The sequence below is a fragment of the Mastigoproctus giganteus genome, chromosome 6 (assembly GCF_048544385.1).
Source record: "Mastigoproctus giganteus isolate SK-2022 chromosome 6, ASM4854438v1, whole genome shotgun sequence".
Classification (NCBI taxonomy): Eukaryota; Metazoa; Arthropoda; class Arachnida; order Uropygi; family Thelyphonidae; genus Mastigoproctus; species Mastigoproctus giganteus.
The window spans coordinates 91,144,166-91,165,703 of NC_143580.1; the positions used below are offsets into that span (position 1 = coordinate 91,144,166).

Sequence of the window (21,538 nt, forward strand, 5' to 3'; positions counted from 1 at the left end):
TCGTCACATCCTCTCCGCCTCACTGTTTTTTTTTCTCATTTTCTTCTTCTTACTTTCAAGAATACCAAACTCGAACTCTAAAACTCTCACTCCGACACCTCTAACAACTCAATTCAACTCTCTCACTCCTTCTCTCTCTTCCTCACTATTTCTTTCTCTTTTTTATTCATCTTACTTCGATATTTACAGATGAAAAACCTTTTGTGGCAGTGGGAAATTGTGGGAGCGAAGTTGAAAAATATGTAATTAATGATATTGAAATATCGCAAGATTATTTAATGAAAATACTTCCGAGCCTACAGGCCGGTAAGGCTCCTGGAATTGATGGAATATACCCTATAATCTTAAGGGAGGCAGCAAGTGAGTGCATTGAACTATTGAGGCTAATTATGCAAGCATCACTAGACTCTGGGGAGATTCCGTGGGATTGGAAAAGTGCCAATGTATGTTCCATACATAAGGGTGGCTCTAAGAGTGAAGTGGGAAATTATCGACCTGTCAATCTAACTTCAGTGGTAGGGAAAATCATGGAGGCAATGATCAAGGGTGGAATTCAGGATCATTTGGATCGAATTGAAATTCTCAAGAATACTCAGCATGGTTTTGTAAAGGGAAAATCATGTTTAACAAATTTGGTTCGTTATTTTGAAAGGGTCACTCATGAGCTGGATTTAGGGAATAATTTTGACATTGTTTATTTATATTTCAGCGAAGATTTTGACTCAGTCCCACATGAGCGGTTGCTTTATAAGCTGGAACAGGTTGGAATCACTGGGAAAATCCTTAGATGGATAGCAAGATGGCTTCAGGGCAGGAGGCAGAGGGTTGTGATAAATGGCTATTCCTCAGATTGGGTTGATGTAAGAAGTGGGGTTCTCCAAGGATCAGTATTAGGACCACTGTTGTTTTTAATTTTCATAAACGAAATTGATGAAGAGGACGTGATATCTAAATTTGTAGATGATGTTAAAATTGGTAAAGTAGTTAATGATCACTGTCAAGTTGAGCTTCTTCAGAGAGACCTAGATAGACTTCAGGAATGGTCAGAAAAATGGCAGCTGTGCTTTAATCCAACAAAGTGTATGGTATTACACCTGGGAAACAGTAATCCCACAATAACTTATCCATTTGGTGGAGTTCAATTAAACCCAGTACTGGAGGAAAGGGACTTGGGTGTTACGATACGGTCAGACATGAAATTCTCTGAGTATTGTAAACAGGTTGCAAGGAAGGCCCATGGTGTCCTATCGATGATCTATCGAACTTTTCCAAATAGAGATAGGGACGTGATAATCCCATTATATAAGGCTTTTGTTAGACCACACTTGGAATACTGTGTTCAAGTATGGAGACCGCACCTAAAGAAAGACATCGAGCTTCTTGAAAGGGTGCAAAGACGGGTAACTCGCCTGGTGAGATCGGCAAAAGGGCGTCCTTATGAAGAAAGACTTCGAATATGTGGATTGCAGAGTTTGGAAACTAGACACCTTAGAGGAGATTTGATTGAGGTATTTAAGGCTCTGAGAGGTTTGATTTGATTTCGATTTTATTGGCACAAACTCTGAGAGGCATCAGTAAAATGAATGAGGACGAAATTTTCAAGATTATAAATGGTGTTGGAACTAGGGGACATAAATTCAAATTACGGGGGGAAATGTTTAGATTGGACTGCAGGGAGTTTTATTTTGCCAGCGAGTTATAAATTACTGGAATAAGTTGCCCACATGGGAGGTAGAGGCAGACAGTTTGGGAAAATTCAAAGGACATCTGGATAGTACCTTTGGGGTGAGGGAAACGCAAGGATAATAGCTTTAATTTCCTTTTCTTTTATTAATAATTAGCTGTTTTTTTATCATTGTTTTATTCGGATTTTTTTTTTTTTTTTTTTTGGCTGGTGTAGCATAAGCCATAGGTTTGCTTGCACCGTGCGGCCATTACTAATACTAATACTACTTCCACGATTTCCGAAACTCTGCCAAAAACTCCAATTAACTCAAACTCGAACCCGCAACTCACCCTCTCACTCAAAAAAAAAAAAAAAAAAAAAAAAAACACCTTTCCGAATTGTCTTCTGAACCCTTTTTCTTCAGAAGTTTGGAACGCCTCCCACTGGACTCTGAACCAATACTATACTTAGTTTCTCATTCTTTCATATTTGCTAAAAAAAACACTTGGTATACTCGTCTCCCTAGAGCCACGAACCAACCTCTTTAATGTCTAATTTCCTTGTTTCTCTATTTTTTTCACACCCCAACAGTGCAACTCTTTCATCTCTGCCGAGCATCTCCAAAAGTAGCTATTTTTGTCTTTACACTTTCCTTGCAAAATGTTGCCAACTTTCCTAAAACCGCCACACTGACGTGGTCTTTTTCGGCAAAAACGCCGGACTGGCCTATTAACTTCCTGCGTTCGTCAAACAGGACTTAGATCCCTTAGATGCACTTCATGGATTTAATTCAGATAAAAAATATTTTCATTATATTTCTAAGAGTGTCCTCTTACACTGCGTTTACGAATTTCCCAATTTTGCGAGTCGTTAGCATAAATATTAATGTTATTTTTCTCAGAATCTCCTTAACTAAATGACTTCTGTCTTCCCTTTTCACTTTTATGCGTACGAAGCATTATCGCTTGCATATTAAGCAATAGGTAGCAGTAATATCAAATATACCTTTAGAAATTACCATACCGCTTTAATTAGTTTAGTTTTATCAAAAGTAGTTTAAAAATTTTTTAAAATTACTCTGGTATCAATAATTGCAATTGGCATCACTTTTTTTTAAGAAAATTACAAAATAAGGCAAAAAAATCTTGCTTCGTTTAATTTCTAAAATTTAATTTGTCAGTTTCCGAAAGAAATATAAATATTTGCTATCCTTACTGTTTCATTTGACAGTATTCCATAATAACTGTTTAAACTTTTTCTCGATAGTGAAAATATACTTCGTGTTAAACGTATTTATATTTTTATCATATTCGGTATAATTTAATAAATGTAATACGAAAAGTTTCTAATTGTATAATTTAATTTCGGTTTACATTCAGTAACTTTGTTTTTCGAACTGAAATAGTGTACTTGAAATCTGTTTAAAATTTAAGCGACAGTAGAATAGCTATGCCTATATGATATTAGCAAAGGGCGTTGGTAAATTCTTTAATGTTAAATTTGAGAGAGTTGCATCTCGTACAACTACCAAGATACTATCAAGCAAATGAAGATGAGTCTCCTTGGTAGTGAAGTGCCGCCTGTAGGAGCATCAGCACAAATGTTCCTCCCTATTTATAGAATGCTTTGAGAGCATCTTACGCCAAAGGAAAGAACAATGATAATTAACATCTCCTGCATTGTGACCTCATATGAGTTTTTTTTTCCATTTACAGTAGCGCAATTAAAGTTAATTTAACCATAACTACATTGGTCGCCAAATGAGGGCACATGAAAAAAAATATATATAATGTTTATTTTTTTTTAATCATCAGATAATGTAAAAATATAAAGTTGTCCCTGTAGGTATTCTCGTGCGTTTTAGTACAATATTTTGTGAGGAAATTTATTCACCTCACTGCAGAAATAAGTAGTGCACCTAAGTAAAGTACTCCACTTCAGCTTATCTAAAGTTAATCTTAACTTATATTCTTTACGAATGTTTTGGCTTAGGTCTTTGGTCTTTTTCACAACGTGGCTGAGTTAGTCGGTCTCAGAAGAGGACAGCATGTTTTTTCCACCGGAAACTCGGGGTTTTTATCCAGCCAACAGAAAATCTACCTCAGAACACTCGCAATTTACAGATAATAATGCACGGAGCAACATGGCCTTAGTTACCTGTGCTCCTAAAATCCAACAACAACAAAAACATTTTTTTTTTTTTGAACAGAATACAATTTTTTTATGAAATCCCAAACACAAAAGTTATTACAATGTATAGTATTTAGTACCATGCATGGGTTAAAAGTTGAGAGACGATAATTGTGACATTATACTTTGAATTTCAATAGATTTTAATTTTCGGGAAATATGTGTCGAAGAATATTACATCACTGCTTTGAAAGATCGATTTAAGAAAGTGAAGTTTGAAAGAAAGCAAGTCAAAACGTTCCTAGTGATCTTCAGAGTTGTTAGATGATAGTTGAATTTAACAGAGGGAGATACAAATATTTCAGCCAGAGGAGATTGAAGGTTAGAAATATCTGACAAGGATTATCAGAACAGACATATGCATAAGTACCACCTTTGATGACAAAGGAATCACAGAGTGAATAATTAGGCAACTGAGATGGGTAATGTTTGAGGTAACTGATTATTGAGCGTCTGTCAGAAAAGATAAGTACAGTTGGCAGAAATGGACGTAACTGAGATTGGAGATGAGACCACGTCCATCATGTGACGATACATTTGTGAAATGAATGAGAAAATTTGGGGTGGTCAAGATTTCTTCTCAGATAAGTTATACAATGCATTGTATGTTGATGCTGCATTGTGTAGATAAGGCAAAAGCAGCGGGACACATGTTGTATGCATTTAGAATTTTTGGATAATGTCGTATATACTGCAAGAATATACCCAGTTCCGTGACATAACATGGCCTTAACAGCTCCTTCCTCGTCTACACTATTCGAACTCCCTTTAGTCACTACCCTAGCACATAGGAGCGGCGTGATTGTACATCTCAGGGATATCCAGAACGCAGGTCGAGTGCGGCACATTCCTTTATATTGTGTGACCCTCAGTCATGTAGGAAGTTCTAATAGTATATAATTTTAAGTGTACTATTAAATAAATTTTAATGTAATTTTGTCGGAGATATTAGGGAAATTACAGCTATCCAAAGTATTCTTATAACACAGAAGCTCTACAAAAAAGTTTCAAAGGTTGAGTAATAAGAATAGGAAACATCGGAAATCTGTCATAAGATCATAGCTCTCTCTAACCATCTATACCATTTCGGTCTCAAACCGAACTCTCAAAAATCCGTTATGGTTTTCTCTCTGAAGAAGTGTCCTACATTCATCACTAAACACAAAGATCTCGGTGCAACCTTCGACCCAAACCTTGGGTTCAACTGTCACATCGAATGTGTTCTACGCAAGATCAGCCGAATGCTCTGGATTGCCTGTCAACATCTTCTTCATAACGCAGATACAAGAACTAAAATCGGTTATCTGCAAACCGTTGTGTATCCTCCCTTTTTCGTATGCCTCTGAAATATGGGCCTCCGTGGTACCTTTTCTCATGAAGGCCATCCTCGCCAGCAAATACTAGATACTGAAATGGGAAACCCGAAAACATCGACTCCCCCCCAAACAGAGGACCACCAGCATGGCTGACCAACTTAAAATCCCACGGCTGCCTCAAATAATCCGCATGAGGAGAACTGTGACCACTATCAAAATGCTGGTTGGCAAGATCAACTCCCCTGACGTCTGGGATATATCTCAGTGGCATGTTCCACTACCTCACCTAAAAGCCACCCCTCTTCTTCAGCTACAGCGGAACAGGCTGAAAATCAGTGACAGATTTCTACCCCACCAAGTACTTCCTACAATACAAGTCCTGCTAATGATCCGAGTAGACTCAGAAATTCGTTTCGGATCGCAATTACAGGCGCTCGTTGGCCGAACTTGTTCCGCTTTTGTTTGGCCGCTGATGTCGACTCATACCGATATCTCCACCTGCTATCTGCTATGAGGTGCAGAACGGCACGTCGCAGGTACACCTGCGAACTTTTTCACAAGAAAATGCGAAACCGTATACCGAACAACTTAACGCACGCCTGTGAAATATAAGCATATACGTGCTTTGTGCATATGAACGTGTACATATCTTGGTGTATTGTCTGACTCAGAACTATGTACTGTATATACTCATATCTATAGCATGGTTTAATGCCACGTTTTTAACTTAATTTCATGTCATATTATAATAATAATAAGATTCTTTATTAACATAAATTTTATACAATAGTGATTCCTTACAGAGGAAGCCAGAGGAATCTTACAATTCGTTGTTTATACAAGTGATTTTGTTTTATAATAGAAAAAAATAAATAAAATAATAATAATAACTAAATAATAATTAATAGATAAAAGCAAATATGATAATCAAAATGTAAAAATGAACGAAGTAGTAATTACAGCGAAAAAGGACTACAAGTTGAGCAGAACATGAAATGGCATCGGCTAACTAAGATCGGCACTTATTGCAAAAAGTGCTTATTATTAATCTGTACAATAAAGATTTCTTCAATAGATAAGAAACGTTGCAGGTTATTTATTATTATTTTTTGTTATTCTTGAAACAGATGTTTCGAAGATAATGGAAAATATACGTCAATAGACTACGCAACTGAGACGAAATGGTTAGGAAGTATTTGATCTTCAGCGTGCTCATTAAAAATATTTCAAAATAAAAGCAAATTGAGAAATAGTTTTTTTTTTTTTTTTTTTTAGTTTTTTTTTATCAGTTGTTTAGTTTTAGTTTTATGGCGAAGTTTTTTCATGCTAAAGGTTTTTTTTTTTTTGCATATTTAAAACTTTGTTTTCTTGAGATTCTTAACTGGCAGAATTTTCGATGTTTTCCACATCACTTGCTTTAGTAAACCTTGAGGAATTTCCAGCAGCGATATAGAAAAGTTATTTTTACGAATGCGTATAATTAACTTCATTAAATCTATGTTAATCATAAAGTTGCGTGACTCGAGAACTTTTGACTAAAGATAATTACTATTAAAAATCAGGCAGCTGATTAACAAAAAATAAATAAATAAATGAATAAAATAAAAATAAACTCACTTTCTGAAACAAGGGTCGCATCAGCTTTATCAGAGAGAGAGAGAGAGAGAGAGAGAGAGAGAGAGAGAAACAGATAAACAATGAGTATGAAAATCTACGTTCAATTCATAACTTTCAATTGAACTCATACTGTTCAATAGAACAGTATGAATCTATTCATACTGTTCAATGGGTATGAATTGTAGATTCATACTCATTGAACAGATTAAAAATGATGACCATTGAAGGGTTTTAATTAAAGAAATTGATCAGTGACGTGGAATTTCAGCTTCAAAACATTTTCCCTTCAAGGACACATTTCTGTGCGTGCATTATGATTCTGTACTTTAGCATTGCCAGATTTTACTCTTCCGAATTTTGTAATTCCGAAAGAAATATAGATCACCGGTAGTGACAGCACACAAATCTCTTTTGAAAGTTTTGATGATGTTGGAAGCGAACAGATTGTTTTCACGGTACTCTCTGTAGGTGTGGCAGTGGTAAAATAAGTGATCAGCATTTACCGATATAAGATAAGATTATTCTTTACCATAGAACATGCTTAAAGATATTTTAGTGTACACGATACTCAGCACTTCCCACGAGATTTTCAAAATGTTTTTGCGATTTTATTATTGTAAGCCGCTTTTATCATTGAAGTTTTATTTCCTCTCAAGTTGACTTTCCATTGCGGTGGATATTTTACCATTCATAATCATTACAGTTGCTGAAAAGTATATAAACGAAAAATGCCTCGCGCATTCCTTATTTCTTAAACTCTTGTTTCAGTTGTGATTTTATGGCATTCTTTTATTGTAATTCACGGCACGTAGTAGAGGCGATACTTTCGTTTTTAAAGAGCATGGGTAGGACTTACATGGACTTATCACGAAAACTTTTATGAAATCCACAAACTTTTATCGGTCATAATTCAGCAAAAATCCACTTTGATGTGTATCGGACATGTTGTTCTATTTTTAACACTCGTTCTAACTCATATTTTGTCATCCTACTCGTGCATTATGGGGTGCATTGTTCCATTGGGTATGCTATTAACTGGAGAGTTAGAAATAAGTTTTACGTCCATACTGACTTGTATAGGATTCACTGTATATGTGTGCGTGGTCTGCGTTTGTAGTTTCGCATATGTTTTGCACACGCCTGCCACCAGTATATTGTATTCATTGCGTAAATGTAATTCTTTCTATAGAAAAACTATTCTGCTTAACAGGAAATTTATAAAGAAAAAATAGTAACCACGGTTAATTCATGCACATTTATTAAGCGTGGTGTATCAGAGTTATTCTTCGGTCGCATCTTTCATTGCTATAGTATTCTGATACTCACGTAAATGATTGGAGAAGTAGGTGGTCAGTTTTATAAAAGTAATAAATTTCCACAATTAGCGATGACCATTTCCGAAATACTCTCGTCTCGAGAATTATCTATTTTTAACCACAGAAATAGGTTTATTTTTATGTTTGTATATTTAATATATATTTATGCTTTTATGATTTACACAGACAGTATAAACAAACGGTGGGTTCCTTGTTTCGATTAAGAGTTGGACTACTCATATTTATGTTATCAAATGAATAAAAATGAAGAAAAATTAATGAATAAAAATGAAAGGTGCATTGATCCATGTGACACATATCTTTATTTTTTTAATTTTTTTTTAATCAGTTTTCTTACCACTCGTTACACTTTTTTTCTCTTAGGGTATGCTTTGCACACAGAGGAACGTACAGAAAAAAAAAAAAAAAAAAATTCCCAGTTGACGCGAACTGATTTGGGAATTGCGTTTGGCGATGCTGGGCACCGAGTATACGTGTGCTGTGTGATACACGACATCCCCTTAACTCAGTTCGTTCTTCGATCCGTATGTGCATTTAAATCATCTCTCTACCGAAATTTAATGGGATTTCTATGACATACAAATGTGAGTATTACTCACACCAGAAAATTCAGAGCAGAGGCACACAATAAAATAAGAAATCCCCATTTCTAGTAATCTTATGTATTATGTAGTTTATGAGTTATTTTTCTTCATGTTGCTATTTTTTGTACTTTCTCACACTGCCACATTTAATTATTGTGGTTGTCAAGCGTATCATGTAAGTTGTTTTGTACGTGATAAGCTTAATACTGGGATGGTTTGAAAAACCATCCCAGTATTAAGAGAATTGCAATTTAAGTCACTAGTACTCTTTGATAATTGCTTTTATAGAGGGTATCACGTTCCGCAGGCTATACCGGGCACTTGATCCATTTACAATTCCCCTCTAAGGTGAGGATGCCCAGACAATATGAGAAGGTGGGGGGTGACATCATAAGAGATTGGTCAATCAGAGAAACCCAGTAACCTATTCTACCATTTGTAATCATTTACATTGATTTTAAATACTGAGAAATAAAAATAAAACAACAAAAAGAGCAAAAGGATAAACCAAAAAACAAAACGAAGAAAAGAAAAAATAGTTTTGTTTTTTATTATAAATTAATTTCTGTTGCCGAAAAGATTCATCCATAACGTATCTATGTACCCTCGCCATATTTCTGTTTATTGTCTCATCTTTACGTTTCCTTACATACATAGCTTCTTTAACTATTCTCTTACTAAAATCCCTTTCCCCCAATAATTTTGAATTTTTTACATTAAAAGCGTGGGAGCATCTATAGGCGTGGTCTTCAATTCAAATTTCCAGATATTCGCCCTTTCTATGTGTTTACACTGTTTTCCCCACCCTCGTTTCAAATAACCGGCCGGTCTCGCCGACGTAAATCTTCCTGCAGCCCCCCCCCCCTCTTCTTCCCTTGTTTTTTTAATTTTTTTAATAACATGTCTATATCTAGTGGGGAAAATCGCCTCCATCAGAAAACTTAATTACACGTGTGGTAATTAAGATATCGTGACTGTTTTTTTTTTTTTTTTTTTTGAATTTGTCTCTGTTCTGCATTTTTTTTCTTCTATTAAGTGATGCACCATTCCCGTAATTTTTCTTAAATTTGGTATGATTTTGACAATGCCTTGTGGGAATCCATTGTCGAAAAGGGTTATGGAGATTCCAATTTTTAAGCTCGCATTTTCCTGTTGCTCTGCACGTTAGCGTTTAGACGATACTATTTTTGGTAATTATTAGATATTCGAACCAAACGTAACATCCGGAGTTCGTTGTTTTTTCTGCATACCTGAATAACCATGATATCCAAAAATGGCAATTTCCAATTTTCTGTTCCATTTTGAGCCTAATAGTTGTATGTCTGTTGTTCATATACTCATAAAATAGTTTTAATTGTGTTTCCTCATGTTCCCAGTCAAAACATTGGAGGGTAGGATTGCTCACTGGATCTCTCAGGTTCACCAATTGGTGATCATTCGCTCCCTTATGACGTCATTTCCTTTTAGTTATTTTCAAGGACATCCTGACTACCAACGGGAGTCATCAAGAGACCGGTGTAGGCTCCAGAACGTGATGCTCTTGATAAAGATAATTCTCGTGGAGTAATAGCGACTTAAATTGTAGTTACTCTTAATGGAAGTAACACGCAAAGGTAACAACTCGTTTAAACTCATATTAGGGCATCCTACAGTTATTTACGATATCTTGATAACTGCATGTACGAGTAGTATGCCACAGGTATTACCAATTATTCTAACTGAAAAATAATCTGAATATCAACGATTAAGCGTGCAGGAGGGGTATTCACGGTTTTGTAGCAAGCGGAGGGGGTTAATTTGTTTCTCTTAGGATAGCTAGTAAAACAGCTGTTAGCACTGGTGGTAAGTAACCAGATTCTTAACTATCTCCAAGCATATGTATCCATAAAAAAATAAAATATTTAAAATAAAACCCATCCTTCCGTATAGCATATTTAAAAGAGTTAATTAATTTTAATTAAATATAATAAAACCTATAAAAGAAAATTCATAATGGTGATATTAATAGTTAAGTAGCCTGCGGAACAACCACTCTCAACTTCATATTCTATATGAAACAAGCGACATTGAAGGCAAACTCTTCAAAATTATCAATAAAATTACAAACTATAAAATAATACGCAATAAAAATATTATTTTATAATAAAATCAAAATAAAAGTAAAAAGGATAATAAAAATATAAAGAACAAAGCTCATAACAATGCATATATATTACACAATATATTCAAGTGAGACAACTAATCAAATTCCGAAGCCGGCCAACTTTTCTGAACATTGTCAAGTAATCCTGGATATCATAGTTGGTGACGAAAAGAACGAAAGTTCTAGGACTCAGAGGTGAGCTTAAATAACACATCGACAAACATTAGTAAAATCTAGTTTAATATCGTATTCATCAAGATTGCCATTTTAAAATTCGTTTAAGGCGCTACACTGGTTTCTGCTTTTAATTCGAATCACATTAAAGTAATTTATAAATTGTCAAAGGGCAAAAATAAGTTGCAGCAATTTGGAAATTGTAGTTGCTATTGGGGGATTTGTTCGACTTCTGTAAGTATTATCGTCCGATTTTTGTAAATATGTAAAATTTCTTTTGTCTGAACCGATTGTAACAACGATTTTTTTTTTTTTACAAATAAGTGTATTTCGTGAAATTGTAAATATTTAAGTTTAAACATTTAGATTTCCCATACCCACTTCAGATATACAATTACTCTCGCAAAATTTAAAGTCGTATTTTAAACTAAAATCTTAATTTGTTAATTAAAAATATATTTCCGTCGTATTCAGAAAACTGATTTTACCTTAATCCGTTTTTTACAAAGAAAAGAACAAACTTTGATTAAATTTCTTGTGAACGCTCGGAAGTCTCGAATTCGAATTAATTACGCAGTCTTGTCATGTACTGGTAATGTCTGGTCGTTGTTGTTATGTTTGGATTACTCCCCCAAAGATAATTCAGCTCTGGCATCAAAATGTAGAACTATGTAACATTACCTTTAGAGTAGAGTGAAACTACTAATTGTATTCGGCTTTTGGCAGCCACGCGCCATCGTGCATGCAGCAGAAATTCTCTTAGAGTGCACTCACAAGAGGTTAATGGAGAGCTTACCAAACATAATGGAGTTCCGCCTCCCTTACTCTTGTCATAGTCTAACGATTTTACATCCGTGTATTATTGCTAATCTCCCCTTGCTGTATTTAAATTGATCTCGAACTGAATATGCTGATTCTGCGTGTGCGGCAAAGTACTGCCTTTCCTTTAGGATATTTTTGTTTCTTGTTATTATGGAATTAAGGATAACCGTGCTGACATTTTCGGAAGAAATTCCATTTGTGTGCCACTCATTTTTACTTAGTTCCTAAGAGAATTGTGGGGAGTATAAGTAAGATGTAAGTAAAAGGACTTAAGGAAATGACTTTGAAAGCAAGATTAAGGAAGCCCATTCCGCAAACTAAGTTAAATGAAAAGGCGAAGTTCTTTTAGAATGAAATCTTGGCCACGATAAATTTAAATTATTTGTTTTTCCAGTTGTTTCGGTACAATGCACGTATAAAGTGGATCTCAGCAGTTTAACGTGACAAAATGTAAAATGATAACAAAATACCGGTTGTTTTTTATTTATTTTATTATTTTTTTGTCAGAAAGAAGAGCATTTATTTACCATCGGTGTATGTTTTTACTACTTTAGGCACCGTTTTTATACTGAACTAAGAAATATGGTAAGAACCCATTCCATCACTAATCAGCCTTTTGAAGTTGTGACCTCTAGTATGACAGCCTGACCATTTTACTTGCCACTCAAGATCTAATCACTGATTGGAACTGGTTAACAAAAATCGCATTTGCTGTTACGTTATGCATTATTCTTCATTGAACACTGTAGAAATACTTTTGTACTTAGTTGCTACATTCTGTATCCTTATAGTGAAAAATAAAGCCTAGATTGTTTAATAAAGAACAAATGGGATTACTTTCTTAATAATTTAAATTAAATGATTAAATATGCTAAATATAAGTCGGTGTTTTATGTAGTAGCTTGTGCTCATACGTTTCACGTTTACGGGATGAAAATCGCATAAGAACACTTGTTAGAAATCGTTCCCTCCTGAGTGAGAGTGTCTACCTATAGACTGAGATGAGGAAGCCTTTATAGTGCTTCTCCATTCTTCAACGGAAATCCAAAGGGTCTTCTCCAATGAGTGGCAAATGACGAAGCCGCTACGTCGCCACCAAAGACACGTGAGGAAGTTGTTCGCTTAGAAATGTATGATTATATCTAATTTCAACGGAATTCTCCATTGACCGCCCTACGTTTTTATTTTTACATAAAACATGAGTTAGATAAAGTTGTATTTGTCTGAAGAAATATATATATATGTTTTTTCTTTTATTTTTTTTTTTTTTAATATTGATAATGCTGGCCTATCCCAGTGTTTGGCTAATTTACAAAAGCCTCTGTCGACTCTCTCCTTATGAAATATATTGCTTTTATTTCAGGCCTTCCGGAATACCATTAAGTCCAATGAAAGCGATTCCAGCACATGGGAATAGTCTAAAGGCCTCCCCCCACCCTCGTCATCCGTGGACTGCTACTCCTATATTAAATAAATGTCTAGATGTTGAATTATGAATATATCCCAAACTCGCTGGCTCTGTAGGGAAATTTTCGCCCTACATTGTCCTCCCGATCCCCTACTGCCATGCTTACGACCCCTATAAATAAGCGCTACTGTCAAGAGATGTCTCTGCATTACTCGGGTAAGGGTGCGTGCCTTCGAGTGGGAAGTTGTAAGATTCGAATCGCGTCGCTGACCGGATGAACATTTTTATGGGTTTTTCAGCCTCTACAGTGTTAGCTGGTTTAAGCAGAGCTAGTAGAAACCAGGCGAATTTACAGACACGATATACATAGCGCTTGGGAGGCTTGTTCGTTGTTTTGGACGTGGGGGAAAAAATTGCAAATCAGCAAATCAACAGAAACTGTTGCTACTATCATAAAAGTCGGCACTCTTTCTTTTTTTTTCTTGTTGTTGGTATATACTCACATTTTTTGTATGCAATAAACAGTTCTTCTATTTTTTCCATATTTGGAAAATCGTGAAGCAGTATCCACTAATGACTTCTTTAATGAACAATTTAAAGAAATAAAGGCTTGCATCTGAATACGCAAATTTCAAAATTAAAAAAAAAAAAAAAAAAAAAGATCTGCGATACGAGTGAGTGCGAAACAATAACCAAATAATAGATGAATATTTACGTGTATTTCCACCAAGAAATTTTTAAATGTTTTCCAAAATTCTTGATAACAATGCAGATAGATTGAATGCAAATATACTTTTTTTTTTTTTTTTTTTTTTTTGTATTAGTTGTTGGCGCATCAGCTTCTATGGCCATATTGCACCTCCCAAAGTTTTTGCATTTTTTTTTTTTTTTTTTTTTTTTTTACTGTGATCCAAGCCCGAGGCGGGAATCGAACCCGCCACCTTTGGGTTGCCAGGCACGCACTTTACCTACCTGGCTAGCCCGGTCGGCGCAAATGTACTGCTGGAAGAAATCGAAATAGAGACATAACTGAAAGTCAAGCATACCGGAAAATGTTCATTTGCCAATTTAGTGGGTAATGCACATTGTAGCCCTAGAATAATTTCCATATTCCTCTTTCTTTCTATGTACGCCAGTATATATCTATAAGCCTTCAAACATGGTCAGAAACATTCACCTTTCATTAATAGTACTTCCTCTTTTTACGTTTTCTAGTAGAAATATGTCCTATAAATTCTTTGGCTCTGAGCCCATACCAGAAAATTGATGCATTCACTGGCATTTCCAGAAATTTCACAGGTTTATCTCAAAAACCAATGTATTTTACCATTATACTAGTGACATAATATAGCATCATTGAAAATTATATTTTCAATCTTATTATATTTCGGTCTAACATTTTAAGAAGCTTCACAACAAAATTCTTTCAATGTTGATGGTCATTGTCTTTTAATTGTTGCAACACTTGTATGGGAAAGCCTTTAGCCTTCTGACAGCTTTTTTTTAGTGATTTGGATACACCAATTTTACTCCTGTGTACTGGGATTAGTCGTTGTGAATAAGGCTAGCATTTTGTGATGTTCAGCTTTCCCTTGGTGGTCGTCCTGAATGGTTGGTAGTCTGATCTTCATATACGTAATCATTATTCATTGTATTATCTTTACTGTTGCCAACTAACCTCGAAATGTTTACATTTTAGGACTGGCTGCGGTCATTAAATGTAATGAAGTAACGTGCGCTGACGCGGGCATCTTCTAATATATAAAACCCGTTACAGTGAAGTTGTCCGTTCATTGTAACTGTTTGATCTCGAACAAAGAATGATTTCGCAACGAACCAACTCTATCAGATTAATACATTTATTAGTTAGCTCTCTCTTTATTATTTCATTTTGAAATTGGGTAACTTTTTGGACTGCTCTGTAGGAAACATTCTGAGTATTAGATTTTAATTACGTTATTAAAAAAAAGTATTTCACTTGAGGAAATTACTTAAGCAGTTTGAACTGGTGTATGGTAAGCAGTTGTCGCTGGGGTCAATCAAGTTTTAATGCAACGTTACACTAAATGGCTTCCTGCCCCCAACTGGAAATAATGAATTACGATGTACTAAAGGTAATGAAGAATTTATCCTTTGAATTGCCAGAAAGTGAGGTCTAACTACTTTGGTTTATATCTGTAGTCGCCGTTCCGTTGTTTACTGTGATCGATGGGCGTTGTGACCCATTTAGCGGAACAGGACATATGTTTCATCCAAGCAATCTGACTTCTCATTATAATTCAACCATTGTTAATAGCATTCGAATGGTATTAAGCAATTAATAGAATTGTCTGTGCACACAGACAGGAATAATTGGAATCATGATAATTGTTCTCATTTGCGGCTAAATTTAAGGAGGTATATTGAAAGTGTTTCCTTTTTCTTATTTACTGGAAAATATACAATGGTTTTGTAAATCAAAATCTGAAGTAAAATTTATTTTGTTCAGTGGAAAATAAATAAATGTGGAACAGCGGTGAAAATGTTTAATTGCTTTATTTAACTATAGAAACATGCATTAATAAATTACTTTGTAATATTATTCATAGAAAAGCGAGATAAAATAAGAGAGGAACGTCTACAGCGCTCTTTCCAATCATTTCCATAAAATCTCACCACTACTGAAGAAGATATATGAATATGACCATATATTTTGAAGCAGGTTTTTAATAAGGCTCCCAGGAATTTCTTAAGCGCGCACCTCCGGATGTATTCATATCCAGCGTGTCTTTGTGCACCTGTCTTTGCTTCTTTTCAGTGACTGTTTCGTATTTCGAGACGTTGCGTGATATTATTAACGATCTTTTTTTTTTTTCTCTTTTTTTTCCCCCCTTCCTCTTGAACGCTCCCTTAGTATTCTTCCAACCTCAGATAGAAGAAAATAAAAATGGATGGTAAGAAAAGGAAAAAAAAAAAGTCAAACTTTCTCATTAATGTTAACAACAAAAAGCTGTCTAGGCTTGGACTTTGAGAAATTCACGCGGGCACAGACAACTTTTTTAATCTCTGGCACACATCAAAACCATCTGAAGAACCATAAAATGGGGCGAGTAGCAGATGCAGTTTGCATCTCATGGAAATCGTTACAAGGGGAAAAGCATTTACAGGGCGAACCGAGGCAATTCTAGGTGGTCGATGAAGAACATCAGCAGTAATTGCTACAGACGAACGCCTCGACAAGGCGAGGTAGGGAGGTAAATTGCAAATGAAATTTCTTCTTCCGATGCCATTAAAAGGTATTGTCTTTTTTGTATAACTCAAATAATTTTAAACAGAAGAGTTTTAAATTATTTAGTGATTACTTTTTTCCTGCTTTTGTAATAGGGATTATAAGTAAGAGATTCCTTAATTTTCTGAAAAGTTGCCCATCTTATCTTTTATGTGCGTGGTGTGTAAGTACTTCTTTAAAATTTTATGCGCTGATTTATATGCATGTACTTATTTAAAAGTGTTTCCTGCAGGAAAGAAAACATCTGTATAGACAGAACTGTTTCAGCGCCTAAGGTGGATGGCTATGTTGATTTTCAGCAATAGCTTATTTAAATAGTCCGTGCCGATTATTGCTTTCAAACACTACGTGGCCATCTAGGTTTATTTCTACAAGACCACATAATCGTATATTCCGCTGAAAGCAAACCACCACTTTTTAAAAAATATACGGTGTTGGAATGAAGTCTGTAAATGATCTAAAAAAAAACTTGTTTTCGAATTGTCTCATTACAATAATGCAACTTCCTACTAACAGTTTATGTAAAACAGACACAAAAGAATTTGAAAAAATAGATTATCGCCTTCTGTAGCAAACGAGACTTCAGCTCGTGCGTTGAATAAATAGAAGAAACATTAAGTAATACGTCATTAACTTGCTTTAAATGCATGGTAAAATTCATAAAAGGCATTTAAAATATTTATTATATTAAAACAAAACTACATTTAAAAAAAAAAAAAAAAAAAACAGGTAAAGTAAAAAACTATCAGTTGCACTAATTCCAGAAATTCAGAGTAACTTGTTTTTGGAATATTTCATAAAATTAGTAGTGAGCTGCACCAAAATAAACAGGATTTAATAATTATATCATTGATCCGGTATCACTACGATTAAAATTTAAAAAAATATATCACTACGAGTACAAGCACACAAACCGGAATTTAGCTTTCGGCCACGTTTATGGTCTAAAACTTCATTATCGTGAGAGGTGGTGTGTGCATAATATTATTGTCAGGCGCTATCTGTGGTTTCCCACATCTGCGCCATATGTTCGCTGTGAAGGAATACAGTACTACTGTAAATGCCAGAAAAGTGTTGTGTGTTGTATATGACATATTGCGTTAGGTTCTGTTGTGTGCCCTGGCATTTAGTCGCAGGGCCCCTGGTGGGCCCTGCAGCCACATTGCCCACACACACCACTAGGAGATAGCTAGGCTACCCATTATTCTCTGGTTTGTTTCCGCCAGGGTCGCCAGAGCTTCCTGGACGAAGACAAAAAAAGAAAGGTAGAGCCGGGAAAGTAGAGAGTGTACCCAAGAAAGGAGGGTATAGCTAGAAATATGGAGGATGTAGGCGACGGCATCCTCCAGGTTATCAATGGAGCAACAAGCGCCATCAAGTGAAAGAGGAACCCGGGAAGGAGGATAAATACGACACAGCAAGAGAGCTGCGTGTAAGTTGCCACTGAGGAATCAGGTGGCCCTTACGCCAGTTGATCCTATCCAGGTTAAGATCGGTTGGCCAGTTAGGTTAGGATCAGATGTTTGGGTTGTTCCTATTTTGTGTTGGCAATAGGGTGCTCCGTCTTGGGGAGAGGGCTTTTGCAAACTTCGTAAACTCATAGTAGTAGTTTTCTTCTGTGATGAATAAGTGTTCATTTCCTTGAGGGTTATCTTGTATGCGAGTAAATAGGATGCTGTGGAGGTACTCATAGTGTTCACAGGTATATACTAGATGGTTACAGTCTTCTATTTCACCACATGCACAGTAGGAGTTGTCAATGATTCCTATGGATATTAGTTTATGGTTTATTGACCGTCTCCGGTAATGAGGTATGTGGTATAAAGACCAGGAGAGAACCACTTTGGAGACTTGGGAAATACGGCATTCACATAAAGTTTAATTATTTTGGTAATTGGGCCGTTGTCTGTAGCAGTCCATCTGCCCTGCCCGAAGTAGTAAGTCAGAAGTAGTAGGATGGCAATTTGTTTCTTTTCCTGCCTGATTTCATTCAGGTTATTGATGGAGTGTCCAAGGATAGTTGCTGGTATAACCCTGGATAGACAGTAGTGGAGACTCCTTCGAATAACATCCATATCTTTGATGACTTCTAGGGTCTGGATCTGGGAAATGTGGTGAGTCAGGCCTTTGCTGATGATCTCATTTTAATGGTGGAAGCGGACTCCAGAACGGGACTTGAAACACAGACCCACCAAGCTGTGCAAACCTTACAGAATTGGGCGAAAACACATATGTTAAAGATTTCACAAACCAAGACAAACTCAGTATTACTGAAAGGCTCTCTAAATATCAGACGACCACCGCTAATAAAGATAGCGGGATCGTATTAAACTAGCAAAGCAAATAAAGTATCTAAGTATTATCCTAGATGAAAACCTGTCCTTTACACCTACACCACACCTACCTGAGAGAGAAACTAATGAACTATCCAGTACTTGTAGTACTGGGGGCTCAACTGGAAGACCCTGTACCTGTATTATAAAACAATATTCATCCCAGCGATCACCTACGAATCGCCAATCTGGTTCAGGAAGGCTGGAACCGCGATCAACAGAAGACTGCTGGACACTATCCAAAGAAACATACTTCGAACTATAACTAGGGCCTGCAAAACGGTGAGCACCCACGTCAGCAAGTCCTGGCGGGAGCTCCTCCGCTGGACCTCGAGGTGACTAGATGGGGACTCATCTATTTACTGTCCAAGGATATGCCTCCCTCCATGTATGACTTTACCTTTTTTTTCCCATTTATTTATTTATTTTTTTTTTAATTTTTTTATTTTTTTTTAAATTTTTTTATTTATTTATTTATTTTTTTTTAATTTTTTTATTTTTTTTTAAATTTTTTTATTTATTTTTTTAATTTATTTATTTATTTATTTTTATTTTTTTTATTTTTTTTTTGTTATCTTAGTTAATTATTTTTATTCATTTCTTTCTCTTCCTTTCGGTTTTTTTTTCCCCTCTTTCCCCCAGAGAAGGAAAAAAAAATTTTTTTTTTTTTGGTCTCATATTCTGAGACCATAGGTGTCCCATCGACTGGAACTGGCCCACCTTCCCGTGGTGTGGACGAGTACCCTGAATCATCTGTCCAGGTGACTGATGCTTCTGGGTAGCCAAACGGTCAGAACGTAACAGAACACACACATAATACACACAAACCGACGTCACACACATATCTGGCCCATTTGTAGTGATACTGTTCTTCACAGAGATACGAGGCGGAGTTCAACTGACGTTCTAGGAGCCGCCCATTACATAAACACATATCCACATGTCCATGTTTACCTTGGACCCAACGAACAGCCAGACGACAGAGTAACAACTAATAGTGGCTCACATGTTGACGATTTGGCAACACAGATGGGAGATGTCGCCAAAGGGTCAAGTTACAAGAAGCTTCATACCGATAGTCGCAAAAATGTACCCAAAAGCTCCTTCGTGGTTCTACCCTGGGCTAAATACAACCTTCCTCCTGACGGGCCACGGCCCATTTAAAGCAAAACTGAACGCACTCGGAATAATAGAACAGTCCTCATGCACCTGTGGAGTACCTGAAACATGGCAATATAATATGCACGACTGTGAATGTTACGAAGAACACAGCAGTAGACTTATAACTGAGATTCGATACTTGCCGAAAAATTAAGAGTACCATCTGCTGGATTCAGAAGATGAATACCAAGCCCTCAGCCGATTTGCACTTGCGTCTTTAGCAATAGCCATCCACAACGAATAGATAACCACAAATAATAAATAAAGGCAAACTGATAATGAACATCAACACAGAGGAAATGATCGCAAAATACTAAGGACAAACGGCGTAATATTCAGCAGAATAAATGGAGCACCAATACTATCACTGAAACAGCATCGATCTAGGGAACCAATGGGAATGGCACCAGCCAGGATTTCGTCACTCCCAGGATGAACCCACACCAGATAGAACTCACACACCTGATGCGTTGATGGGGCCTAGAAGCGGACTAGGCCCCATCAATGCATCAGCATCGGACTGCACTTGGTGGTAGGCACTGCAAATTGCCGCTATGGCGAACTGGGCGGGGCTCCCTTGCCCATCTCACTTTCTTTCTCCATCCCTGGTGGGATGAGGGGACGGTCTGTCTGCCTTCCCCCCTCCCCACCACTCCCTCTTTTCCCTCTGGTGAGGCATGGGCATGCCCCGCTAATATACCTGGGGTTGCCTTCCCTATTGACCCATATTTCTGTCTTCCCCCCCCCCAGCCTTCCATCCCTTTCCCCCTACTCTACCTATATTGCCAGCGAAAAGCGAATGCCCCCCACAACGCAAAATTCTAAATGCCAAACTCGATACACTTGCAACCTCTTTCGGTCTAACTAGATTGTAGCGTTTATTCCCCCTTTTTATATATATATAGGTCCTAGCCACTGAAATCTCAGGAAATTAGGTGGCAGGATCTGCCAGTGTACTTAACTAAAAATACTGGTGTACCTGGTCGGCCTCTACGTGGCCAACGGCCAGATGAACAACAGAACACAATTATACACATGTACAATATTCATACACTTTTAAATCTCTGGCCTTCCCAGCGAACTGGTACACCCACAATGAAAGCAACGCCAAGATGGGGCAAACGCCTGGTGCCGTTAGACACTAAACACACTTTACACTTTTTTTTTTGGTCGGACCACTCTATGAGCAATATGTCGTCAGAAGATTTTTCACACACCTGTCAGGCCTGTCTGAAGAAGGTAAAACGCGTAATAATCTGCAATGGCGACTGCGGCCGATCCCTGTGCGGAAATTGCTCAGGATGGTCACTAATTTCTAAAATGACAAAGGTAGCTAAAGAGCATTACATTTGTGCCCAATGCCAGTGCAAACTTGCCCCAAGGGCCACCACAGAAGCTAACGTGCTGCCAGAGCAGAATGACGATCCCCCGAAGACGCTACATCACTGAACACAGATGCTAACACCATACAGTCACTAGCTAAATCTATAACAGAACAAATTCATTCACTGCGCCTAAA

At 36.6% G+C, this 21,538-nt stretch overlaps 1 protein-coding gene across 2 annotated transcripts in view; it reads left to right on the forward strand.

Annotated features, from left to right (window-relative positions):
* Positions 1-21,538, forward strand: part of LOC150084461 (cell adhesion molecule Dscam1-like) — a 631,783-nt gene that overhangs the window by 203,262 nt on the left and 406,983 nt on the right. The gene's annotated exons all lie outside the window — the stretch shown is intronic.